Source organism: Anolis carolinensis, chromosome 2 (assembly GCF_035594765.1).
Source record: "Anolis carolinensis isolate JA03-04 chromosome 2, rAnoCar3.1.pri, whole genome shotgun sequence".
NCBI lineage: Eukaryota > Metazoa > Chordata > Lepidosauria > Squamata > Dactyloidae > Anolis > Anolis carolinensis.
In genome coordinates this window covers 127,616,978-127,630,173 of record NC_085842.1, presented here as the reverse complement: position 1 = coordinate 127,630,173, position 13,196 = coordinate 127,616,978, and positions in this window count along the sequence as shown.

The window sequence follows — 13,196 nt, the reverse complement described above, 5'->3', positions numbered from 1 at the left end:
AAGCAAGTACCTCTTTGTAGCAAATAAAATCTTCTGTTATGACCCAAAGGAAGTATAAAACTTGTGCCATCAATAGTATCAGTTGATTCATCCAAAGTGACTGAATAATATACAGTCTTCCCTCACTTATTGTGGGGGTTACATTCCAGGACCACCCGCAATAAGTGAAAATCCACGAAGTAGGGACACTATATTTATTCTATGTGTAGAGGAGAGCAAACCACAGACCACTTACTACAATGCAGTCTGTACTTTATTTTAGCAGTTACAATATACAGTACACTGGCAGAGAAGAAGAATGGAAGCTAAATAAACCTTTTTTATTTCCAACCCTTCCCTACCCTCCTCCCTCTCTTTATTTCTCCCACCCCCCGTTTCCAAACCCTGTGCACACTGCAAAAACCTGCGAAACAGTGAAAATACTGCGCTAAATGGTTACATTAATATTTATTGAAAACCCGCAAAATAGTGAGGGAGCAAAAAGGGATCCACGAAATAGCGAGGGAACACTATATACTGTATTTTCCATTTGAAGTATTGCATGCAGTTATTTTGTTAAGTTGAAGACTAATTAATGCTGCTGATGTGTTATGGTTATCCTTGAAAGGGGCAGGTATTGGGATCTAAGCATCCTACAATATGCTGCATGTAGTAGAGTTTCATCTACAGAGGCTGGATAACTATCTGCCTGGAGTGCTTCAGTTGTTTATTCTTGCATGGCGGGATGTTGGACTTGATGGCTCTTGTGGTCTCTTCCAACTAGATGAATCTATGGATTTTATTACACCAGCCTACTATGTCCTAAGGGTTGCATTACTGTAGCTAGGAGCCCCCAGATGGCGTAGTGGACTGACTTGAAGGTTGGGTTGCTGACCTGAAAGCTGCCAGGTTCGAATCCCACCTGGGGAGAGTGTGGATGAGCTCCCTCTATCAGCTCCAGCTCCATGCGGGGACATGAGAGAAGCCTCCCATAAGGATGGTAAAAACATCAAAACATCCGGACATCCCCTGGGCAACGTCCTTGCAGACGGACAATTCTCTCACTCCAGAAGCAACTCAAGTTGCTCCTGACACGAAAAAAAAATTACTGTAGCTAGTAGATACATGCCAAGTTAAGCACTTCTGATATTGTACCTCTCTTCAGCAGCACAACTGCACTGTTTTTGAAAGTCCGTGGTCTTCTGCACACCCTCACAGCCGTGCCTTCCCATATTATTCCAACCCAGCTTGCCTTGCAGTTCATTCATTTAAAAATATTTTAAGTTTAATGCAATTGCACAACTCTAGCATAAAAAGTGAGGTGGAGGGGACCATAGTGAGGTAAAGGGGGAAGAGGGGGAGAATCCCATCTGTGCACAGAAGTGGAAGGAGCCCACTACATTACAGTATATAGTAGTATATGGTGTGTTTTAAATGGGAGGGATGGGAGAATCAACTGGGACAGGCCGGTGAGGATGGTATTAAACAGACAGCAAGATGCACATGGCATCATGTGACAGGTGCGTATCATCAGAGGTGATGGTCTAGCTTCAATGCTAGTTTGCCTGCCTCATGTGATAAAGTCCTGTGATTCTATGTTTCTGGCATGCCTTCAAGTTTCACCAAATGCAAGGGATGGTTAGAATCATAATATCCTTCTGATAACCTGTATTTATAATCCTGAATATACAAATACCTAGACACTTGTGATTTCTGTCCATTTCCATCTTTTTCCAAATCTATCCCCAATTCACTCTCATCTGGGATGCAGTCCTGGTTTGATCATGCTAAATCAGTTTAACTCTCACAGTTTGATGTTTTCTGCACATTGGACAGACAGCCCATCTCTCCTACTCCCACCTCTGAGTGCCCTGGCATTTTTATTCTTGGCACTATTTCAGCATTATTAACAGAAACTGAAAAATGTGACAATTACAGAGAGTCAGTGGAATGGAATCAAGTTCTCCGTGTCAGTTCACAGCAGTGGTTTCCAGACATCAACAAGTCACTTGAAACACCATTACACACTCTCCATTGACCTGAACTGGGGGAGTCTATTTCACTCTCTGGTGGAAGAGTAATTTTCTTGAAATGGGCCATGTGACCATTTCACATCAAAGCAGCTGCTGGAATCCATGCTCACTGTTTTTCTCTCTGGCAGGCTGGCATCACACTCCTTTTCACCCTGCTCCACCTCCCTCCCTCCCCAAGAGTTCTCTCTTAGGCCCTGAAATCTCAGCACAACTGCATTCTCCCTGGCAACAGCACTTCAATCTAGTATCATTTCCCTCATTAGTAGTCAAGGCAGATGCCCAGCTACTGTCTGCCGCACATACATTTTTATATAAGGCACAGTTATTTATATATTTCAAAAGCCCTTACCTAGAGAGAATAAGCATTCATTACTGGCCAAAGATGAGTAAGTGAAATTCACTTGGTCATACAAGTGCTGCTATTTTAGCTTGATGCATTATTTTAATCTCATCATGAATTATGCTTTATGGGGGAAAGGGTAGAGAAAATCCCCTTTGGGACCTTTCTCCTTTGAATATATTCCAGATGCTTAAATGTCAGCAGCACAGCAGCTGACAGGGTAGCATTTGACAGTTTGCATACTTTAAAAATGCTCCAAAGTTTTAATTACATTGCCAATGGCATATCTTATTAACATTTATTTTCTTGTCAAAGGTCTCTATGCTGGCAAGTATGCCACTAAGAACTGGCGAAGGTATAGGAAAACATATAATGAAACTCTTCCAACTGCATTTAAGCAGAACTAGATTTTGTAGGAGGAAAAATCAGCAATCTCAGCCTCAACGCCAATGACAAACCGATCAGCTTCGATATGGTGTATCTTTTCACCAAGGTTCCTATAGCAGATATCATCACATACATTAACCAGAATTTCCCCAAAGACATCACTGCCCTGCCTCAATACAAGCTACTTCCTGTGGGATAATGGATTCTATGAACAGAAAGATGGAGTAGACATGGGGAGCCCTCTTAGTCCTGCCATAGCAAATTTTTACATGGAACACTTTCAGAAACAAGCCCAGGAAACAGCACCAAAAAGGTCCAATGTATGGTTTTGTTATGTGGATGACACTTTCACTATTTGGAGTCATTGAGTAAAGCAACTAAACAAAACATCCATCCAAACATACAATTTGCCATGGGAAAAGAAAATGAAGGAAAACTACCATTTCTAAATGTTTTAGTCATCTGCAAATCTAATCAACAATTGGGCCACACAGTTTACAGAAAACCCACACACTTATACCTACATAAAAGCTATTATCTAGGTCAAAAAAGAAGAGCAGTTAAAGCCCTGGTAGACCATGCAAACAGGATCTGTGAACACCTCCTTCTCCAAGGTGAACTGAATAGCCTAAACTGGGCTCTACAGGCTAATGGGTATTCTACGACAGATATCAGAAGACCTGCAAGACCAAGAATAAGTCACGAGAGTAAAGACAAAGATCCACCCAGAGGAAAAGTGTTCTTACCAAAAATCAAAGGAACCACTGACCGTATAGGGAAGCTGATGAAGAAACACAACCTACAAACAATCTACAGGTAATGCAGATTAATTCAACCAGAGAAGTCCATTATAGAAGAGCACTTGATGAACCAACCTGGACACAGGATATTATTTGAGAACACAAAAATTCTAGACCACTCTGACAACCATTATATCTGACCACATAGAGAAGCCATTGAAATCCACAAGCGCATGAACAACTTCAACAGAAAGGAGAAAACTATGACAATGAACAAAATCTGGTTACCAGTATTAAAAAACACCAGAATCAACATAGTAAATAATGAACACCACTAAAAAAACAAGAGAAATCCAGACAGCAAATGATCGAGTGCCAGTTAACATCTCCCAAACAGAGGATATCTCCAGGCAACAGAGGCCAAGCTGCCTCTATGCAGATACCTTCACTGATTGACTTTGCAGCTTCATGGCTACGCAATGCTATTCAAGTTTGCTAATTGCAACATTCATGCTTGCTTTAATCAGACAAAGGTTCTTTTTCCCATCCTGGACATTCCACAAATATTTATACATTCCACTTGCTTCACTGCCAACAGAACCTTCAAAGATGCCAGCCACAGATGCAGGCAATACGTCATGAGAGAATACTGCTAGAACATGGCCATACTCACAGCAACCTAAATTGATAAACTTTGTGGCTGGCAAAAGTCTGAGAACTATATAGACTTTCTTCTAAGATTCTTTTAAGAAACAAATGGGATGGCAGATTTAATTTATTACAGGTTGAGTCTCCTTTTTCCAGAAACTTGAAATCTGAAAGACTAAAAAAACGGAACCTTTCTATTTTTGCTGACCCCCATATACCCTTGACGAAAGGGGGTAATTAATACATCTAGCCTCTGCTCTATTTTTCTTAAGGAGTTGTCATTCCACCACAATATGGAATTTGATGAGGAAAAGGAAAGTGAAAAACTTTAGGTTTTGCTGCTGGATTTGCAGAAATCCCTTCTAAATATCAGGCATATGGGATGAAAAAGTCTACATGCATTTAGTTGCCACGGGCTCAGAGAATACTGAAAAGCTCTGACTGCCTGGTCAGTCCACATCATGTTTTCCTTCTGCTTGGCCAATGGCAGGGTGGGCATATTGGAAATAGATGTGAGCACAGTGTGGACTGACAGGGGAACTGGAACTTTTCAATATTCCCTGAACAAACAGCAGCCAGATGTATTTGGATGTTTCCCTGCCTTGGAGTCTATTTTTTTTACAGGAGAATTATCTAAGTACAGCAACAGAACCTAGAGTTCTCCTCTCTTCCCATTCTCCCTTCACATTTTAGACTATGGAAGAGTGACAGCAAGGGCTGGATGTGTAGCTAGTCCCATTTCCTCCATCCCTCATCTCCTATGCATAGACAAATGCAGGTATTAAAAAAAATGAAGAAAAATATCTGAAAACTCTCTTGTCTCAAGCATTTCAGATAAGGGAGACTCAACTTGTAGTAATTTCCCAATGAAAAAACAGTAGGGCATACTTAGCATCTGATGACAACTTTGAAAATATCCTACAGACTAGAGGAAGGCATTCCATAGCCTTCCATCTAATTCCATGAGGTCTTCCATATTATCTGTTCTGGCAAGAGTACGAGCATAAGCCTTACTACAGAGCTGACCAGGGGTTAATGGAGCTGTATTGAATCCAAACCCTCCCCAGCCTAGAGGTTGAAAGTTACTTGGGGCTAACCCTCCAGGGTGAGCCAACAAGATATAGTGGTTTGATGTTGACCAGGACTCCATGAGACCAGGGTTCAAATCCCTACTCAGCCATAGAAAACCACTAACTGGTCTTGGACATGGGAAATGGCATACCTCTTTTGAATAAATCTTGCCAATAAAACCCCATTATAGGCATGCTCCAGGGCTGTAGCCAAGGGGGGTGGGGTTGGAGGTTCAACTCCCCTCCCCCAGTTTTTTAGGTTTTTTAAAAACCTGGTTTACTCATGAATCTTAACTGGTTAGCCAAATCCCTATGAGTGTCCACTGAGGTTTATCTGTCTTGAGTGTTCACTGAAGTTTATTGATGGAGCCTGATTTCTAAATTATTTTTGCATTATGGAGCTACTCTTCATGATTCGCTAAAAAAAGGTTTCAAATCCCCCTCCCCCTCCCCAAACTTTTTTTTCTGGCCACAGCCCTGGTATGCTCTAGAGCAGGGCCGGCCCAACACGGAGGCCACGTGAGGCTGCCGCCTCGGGCGCAGGCCCGGGGGGGCACCGTCAGGCGCCCTGGCCCCGCCTCCCACGCTGCGTGAGAGGCGGGGTCAGGGTGAGCTGCACGGGAGGCTCCCGCGCAGCTCAGCCTCGCCGGCCTGGCCTTTTCCAGGGGGCCAGACTGCAGCAAAGGTCCTTGCAGGCCGCGATCGCGGCCTGCAAGGACATTTGCTGCAGTCTGGCCCCCTGGAAAAGGCCAGAGCGCGCTGGAAGGGAGGCAAGGCCCCATCTGGGCGAAGCCTCGCCTCCCGGCCTGCGCGCCCTGGCCCCGCCTCTCACGTTGCATGAGAGGCGGGGCCAGGATGAGCTGCGAGGGAGGCGCGGCCAGGGTTGGCCCCGCCTTCCTCGCAGCTCAGCCTCGCCGGCCTGGCCTTTTCCAGGGGGCCAGACTGCAGCAAAGGCCCTTGCAGGCCGCAATCGCGGCCTGCAAGGACCTTTGCTGCAGTCTGGCCCCCTGGAAAAGGCCAGAGCGCGCTGGAAGGGAGGCAAGGCCCCGTCTGGGCGGAGCCTTGCCTCCCGGCCTGAGCGCCCTGGCCCCGCCTCTCACGCTGCGTGAGAGGCGGGGCCAGGATGAGCTGCGTGGGGGGCGGGGCCAGGGTTGGCCCCGCCTCCCGCCAGCTCAGCTTGCCAGTCTGGCCTTTTCCAGGGGGCCAGACTGCAGCAAAGGTCCTTGCAGGCCGCGATCATGGCCTGCAAGGACCTTTGCTGCAGTCTGGCCCCCTGGAAAAGGCCAGACTGGCAAGCTGAGCTGCACGGGAGGCGGGGCCAACCCTGGCCCCGCCCCCCACGCAGCTCATCCTGGCCCCGCCTCTCACGCTGCGTGAGAGGCGGGGCCAGGGCGCGGGAGGCGGGGCCCGCCGGCGGGGCGCAGGAGGCGGGGGGGCGCAATTTCCCCTCCCCGCTTTATATAAAAAAATATGTCCGGCCGGCCCTGCTCTAGAGTTACACAAATTTGGACTCAAAGGCATACACCAAGAACTATAACCCTCATCCTAGCCCAATTTTACGCTAGAACTCTGTCTGGGCCAAATCTGGCATGAATATGATTCTCTTTCATGATAATACCTTTGACCCTATTGGAATTTTCTTGCTAGCTGGTTTTTTCCTAAATGCCTTGAAGATATCAGATCCTTTTTGATTTTGAAAGCTAAACAGATCAAACCTAGTTAGTATTTGAAGAAAGACTACCAGGAAATACCAGATGCTGTAGGTTTTTCTCCCTGATATTAGGCAAGAGAAGAGGTTTTTTTAAAATCTTAATTCACTGCAGGGGTTATATCTCTAAGTTAGGATTTTACAGTAATTTGTGTTCCCTCTGGCTTGGAAAAAAGGAATAGATAATAATAATAATAATAATAATAATAATAATAATAATAATAATAATAATAATAATATAATACAGTTAGTCCCGGTGGTGATGGGCACACTGGGTGCCATGCCAAAAGATCTCAGCCGGCATTTGGAAACAATAGACATTGACAAAATTACGATCTGTCAACCGCAAAAGGCCACCCTACTGGGATCTGCGCGCATCATCTGAAAATACATCACACAGTCCTAGACACTTGGGAAGTGTTCGACTTATGATTTTGTGATATGAAATTCAGCATGTCTATCTTGTTTGCTGTGTCATACAATAAAATAATAATAATAATAATAATAAATAAATAATTCAATGCAGCATATATTTTAAAACCTTAAAACATTCAAACCTTAACATAGAATTAAAAATGGAAACTATTAAAAACAAATAGTTAAGCCATTAAAACCAATTAAAAACCTATTCACACAGCTAAAACACTTTGCAATACCCTCTGGCTTGATCTTAAAAACTCTCTGTTTCAAAAATCTGCCTGAATAAAAAGGTTTTAGCCTGCTGCAATAAGGATAGCAGGGAGGGGCCACTCTGTCAGCCAGAGTGAGGAAGAGATCCAAAAAGTATACTGAGAGCAAAGTAAGTGTCCCCCACAAAGGACTGACAAAGAGATTAAGGGGGATGAGTTTGGCCACTTTTGTCTTTAGTTGTATCCACTATCCTCCACTGATATGAACTCCTTGACTGGTAAGCTACTTCTGAAGGAAATTGACACGTTCCCGTCCCCATGCTCCATTCAGCTCTCTCCAGTCTCTACAGATAGTGAATAGGCATGCGATGGAGAAGCAACCCAGATGGCCTCCTGGGATGTTTTACAGCTCTGTGATCCTGGCTCTCAGATTTCTTTAAGTGCCTTTCAATTAGTGTAGCTCATCATAGGCATGTCTGGTGAAAAGCTTGGACGTTGTAATCATGTTGGCAACATGCCCAGGAGTTCTCTTTGCAAAAGAGATTTAAGTTTAAGAACTGCTAAGGAAATGGCCAGAGACTCCTTCCAGAAGTGTGCGTGGGATTGCCTTATCTCCTCCTTAAAGTATATTTCTTTTATGCAATCTATGTAACTTTAGTGTGCCTCATTAGTACCTGTGCTTTCAGGACCACAGTTAAATGCATCAACAATTCAGCAGGACTAAGGCACTGAACAGGGAATTGAACATTGTAGACTGCATTTTTGGTAACTTAGAATCAAAGAGAGTTGCAAGGAGCTTCACGGTCTATCTTATCCCTACCTTATAGGAGTATATCATTAAAGTGTTCCTGATAGATGCCTATCCAAAGACCTTTGAAGACAGAAAATCGTCCACCATCTGAGGCAGTCCATTTGACTTCCAAATATCTTTTACAGTAGAGAAATTCTTTCTAACATTAAGGAGGAATCTCTCTTTTTCTAATTTGAACCCATTGGAACTCTTTCTAGTCTCTGGAACAACAGAAAATGAATTGGCCGTCTTCTACATAACATCTCTTCAGATCTTTAAAGATGTCATGTCAATTCTCACCCTTCTCTTCAAGTTAAACACGCCCATCTCCTTGAATTGTTATGTATAAATCTTAGGTTTAAAAACGTTGATAATCTTGTTGCCCAGTTCTGGACATGTTCCAGCTTGTCTTGAATTGTGGCGGTCAGAACTTGGCATGGTATTCCAGGTGAGGTCTGGCCAAAGCAATATTGAGTAGCACTATTACTTTCATTGATCCTAGACATTATATTCCTGTTGATGTAGCCTAAAATTGCATTGGTTTTTGGGCCGCCACATCACACTGTTGACATTTAGCCTTTGTCTGTACAGTATGGCCTTCTAATCCCCAGATCTGATATCCACAGTTTTACTTACCCACACTCTAATCTCATGCCCGCAAATGCAATCCTATGGTATGCTTTGGTCCAAGTACTGTCAAAATATAGGGCTTGCTATTATCCACATTCAGGTATCCATCAGGCAGGGGACTTGGAACATATCACACACTGATACTGGGAGGTTGTACTGTACTGCTTTGAAGTCAAGCGCCACCCATCCTATATTTGTGCATTATTCTGCCTAAATGTAGCACCATATTTGAAGTCAGTTTTTTTTTAGTTTGGCCAAGCTATCCAATACTTGAGGTTTATTTTGAATTCCAAACCTGTCTTCTTGGGTATTGGTTACCCCCTCAATTTGGTATCCTATGCAAATTTGAGAAGCATCCCTTCTAATTCATCATCTAAGAACCTCATCGAACTGAGGTCAAAAAGCCAGGTAGCAGCAGAGGAATTTGCCACACAGCATGACAATTTCTGGCTGGCAGCAGGAAGAAATCATTGCCCTGCACCCTGCATCGCCCACTGCACTGCTTTCCCCATCACATGGGGGAAAGCATCACTGCTCAGCTTCCCCCTGCTCTTCTTAATGAGAACAGTTCTCCATGTTCCCAGGGAAGCATCCTAGCATACTGTGAGGATGCTTCTTCTATGAATCCCTGCTGGAAGTAGCCTTATGTAGTGTGATGGCATCCGGCAGGCTCCATTGAGGAAAGTGTCCTGGCAGCATGCTAGGACGCTTCCAAGTCTCCATGTGATGAGATGGTAAGTCGTTTACAAAGAAGATAGCTGACATTAGGCTATGGATAGAACTCTGAGGCACTCCATTGTCATTTCTCTATAGGATGAAGAAGAGCCATTAGTGAACACTCCCTTGTTTGATTGGTCAATCAATTGCACATCTACCTAATTATAGAACTGCCTAGCCTGCAATTTGTTAACTTGCTTGTAAGAATTTCATGCGTTTACACATATGATTAACACAAAATTTGATTTAGTTTGTACTTATTTTAGCTGTCTTATGGATGCCAGTTGAGATATTTTGGGTCTTTCCCTTTGATCCAAACCCAGACATCTAGGTGAAGGCCTATCTTTGGGTTATGAGTTGGCAATAACCTTTTAATTTATTTACTGGTTCAAGCAAGTTTAATGAACATGTGAAATAAGAAGGTATCAAGGGCAGCAAGTCTACCACTGGAGCAAACAGCATGTGGATATCACATGCTGTTTGCTCTTTTTTGCTCTTCCTTGAGAACCATAGCCAAAGTGTTAAGATTTTATAAGGAACTGAAAATTTTGGAATACAATTTATTTTGCTTAACAGCTGGTCTATTTAATGCAAACCCTGCATGAATGTATATCTGGGGCACCACATTATCCTAATTCCAACAGCTAACCAAAATCTGATGGACAATATCAATTTACACCATTACCCAGATTCTGCTTTTATTGACCATGGTCTTCAATGATCTTCTTTCTTTCTGCCCACTAACCCCAACATGATTATTTTACTCCATACATCTCCATAAATCTTTCTATATATATTCATAAAAGAAATTCTTCCCAGTCCCAAACTTAGCTCCAATAGGACGATGACCAGATTGACAGAGGTTATCCAGTTTGTCTCGTGGTAGGTGAGTTGTGTTGCCTGCCTGTTGGAACTACAAACAGAGCAAAGTGCAGTGAGACCTTATCTTGGCCTTGCCATATGTTCCGACCTTTTCATTGTGAGACACACAAAACCATAACTCAAGTGACCCTAAATATTTCCAACCATAACCTTGAAAATTTCACACTGGCCAACATTTCAAACAGTCAAATATTTTCCTTTACTGTCCATCACCTAGTAGTTTTCTTCACAATGCTTTCATGCTGGGTGTATGCACAGGGCTGGCACATCAACTAGGTCAGTTCCAACTAGCTGTAGTTGTGTGTATGTGTTGCCTGACGTTATGGGCAACAAACACTTGTTTTTGGAAAACAATTTTCTGTATCCTTCAGTGAACCAAATGCCTCACCAACCATGATGTGTAAATCGTCTTTTGGAGCTGACCACAGTTTTTGGGACCCCCCCCCCCCCCCCGATAGAAGAAATGTACACACACAAACACACCTTGCCACACTTTCCCCTATTTTATGGGGAGGGGACAGGGCACCTTGCCCCAATCCCCCATGTGATAGGGGAAGGATAACAAAATGGAACAAAAGGGGGAGGGCATCTGTATGATGAGATGCATAATAGACTCAGGCCTATAGAGTTAACTTAGAAGTTCCTGCTATCAAATTCCATCCAACCCAGGTAGGATAGCCAAATGAGTTTGCAGACATCTTGCAGAAGAGTCACCTGCTGGAGTTGTATCAAGTAGTCAGGGGTCTTTTACAAATGGGCTCATGACAATCCAGAATACTTGGCAGGTTACTTTGAACAACTTGCCTAACACTTTCCAGATAAATACGCCCTGATGCGCTCTGGCTTGGATGCTATGGTTAATACATATATAGAAAAAGTAACGTTTGGTTCTGCTTGTTCAGTGATAATGAATACTTTTCACATTATACAACCTGAAGGTGTGGACAGGATTCTAGGATTAATGACTTTGTTTTTTTATTGTTTACGGTTGTCATGTATCTGATTGTTTATTTATATGGGTGATCTAGCACACATATGCAGTACAAGGCTGTTACATACAAACAAAAATTTATGTTCAGGGGTTAGACTCAAAGGCAATTGTACATATGGATAACAGTGGTGAACTGATAGTTCCCTCCAAAAAACAAACAAACAAAAAACAAAAAACCCCAACAACATGTCAATGAAAATAAACATTGATATTTCTCAACTGCAAATAACAGTAAAAAGTTTTTTTGTCAATTGTTTATTGTTGTTACCTGAATCTAGAAAATCTAGAATTATAAAGTGAGCAGAATGGTTTGCAAACAATAGTGTGACATCTGGTGAAAATGTCAAAAATATAAATGTAAGAAATCTGAGGACACAATATGTGACAGGGAATTTTATTTTCTCTAATTCAATATTTTGAAAGCAGTAAAATAAGGCATCATTGAGAAATTAAGCATATGGTAAAGCTGAGTCATTATGAAGATAGCATGTTTATTGAGATTCACCAATGAAAAGCTCAATAGAGAAAATACTTGAACGTTTTAGCTTCAGAATAATATGAGGGAATTTCATTAATGAACTAAATTTTCTCAGCACTATAAATCAACAAGTGATCAATTATGTGTTTCCATTTAATGAATATTTAGTTCTTGTACTTTAAAAATGATTAGTTTACATTTTCCCCATTACAAATACTCCTTAGATTAGCCATCATTCAATTTCCTCTTCTGCTTTTCCTCATCTTCTAATATTAGTTAAAAAGTCAAATAGATATCATTGTCTATCACTGCAAAACTAAACTCTTCTTCCGAGTACAGTCAACTCACCATATTTGCCAGTTCAACTTTTGTAGATTTGATTATTCACAGATTTCATTCATTGTGAGTGATCACTTGTGGCCGACTATGATTGTCTTCCAGAGGTAGAGTCTTGGTGTTGAATCCCTAGATGACTGTGAAGACCTATTCTGAACCTACATGGTCTTTCATATTGAGGAAATAGATTTACAGATGGAAGGCAGTCATGACAAGATTTACTTGATGTATCTTGGCATGTTCCTCCATTTTGCCCTCTATTCATGTCTCTTTTAAACTCATAGCACCATTAGTAACATTTGATCTTCAGTTAGAATGCTTGAGGGTCAAGGCTTCCCAGATCTCGGTGTTTCTTCCACATTTTTGAGGTTATCTTTTAGGCCCATGTTTAAATCTCTTCTGTTGTCCACCGACATTCTATTTTCCGTTCTTGACCTTAGAATGAAGTAATTGCTTTGCAAGATGGTGAGCAGACATTTGGTTAACGTGGCCAGTCCAGCTAAGTTAATGATGGAGAGTCATCACTTTGATGCTGGTAGTTTTTGCTTCTTTCAGAATGTTGACGTTTGTCTACCTGTCTTCCCAAGAAATTTGCAGACTTGATTAATGAGGAATCTGTAGATCCTCCAGTATGAAATTGACCATAGAATCACACTGGAGGAACTAGAGATCCCTAGATCCTCCAGTGTGAGAAATCTCAAGTTAAAAAAATAGAGGGTTTTTTATTTGTGTTTTTTCCACTTTCACCCCTAACACCAGTCAATGTAGAGGGCAGACTGTATTGACAAATCATTTGTATATTGTTCTTAACATTCAAAATGCATTTTCTTGGAGAAAG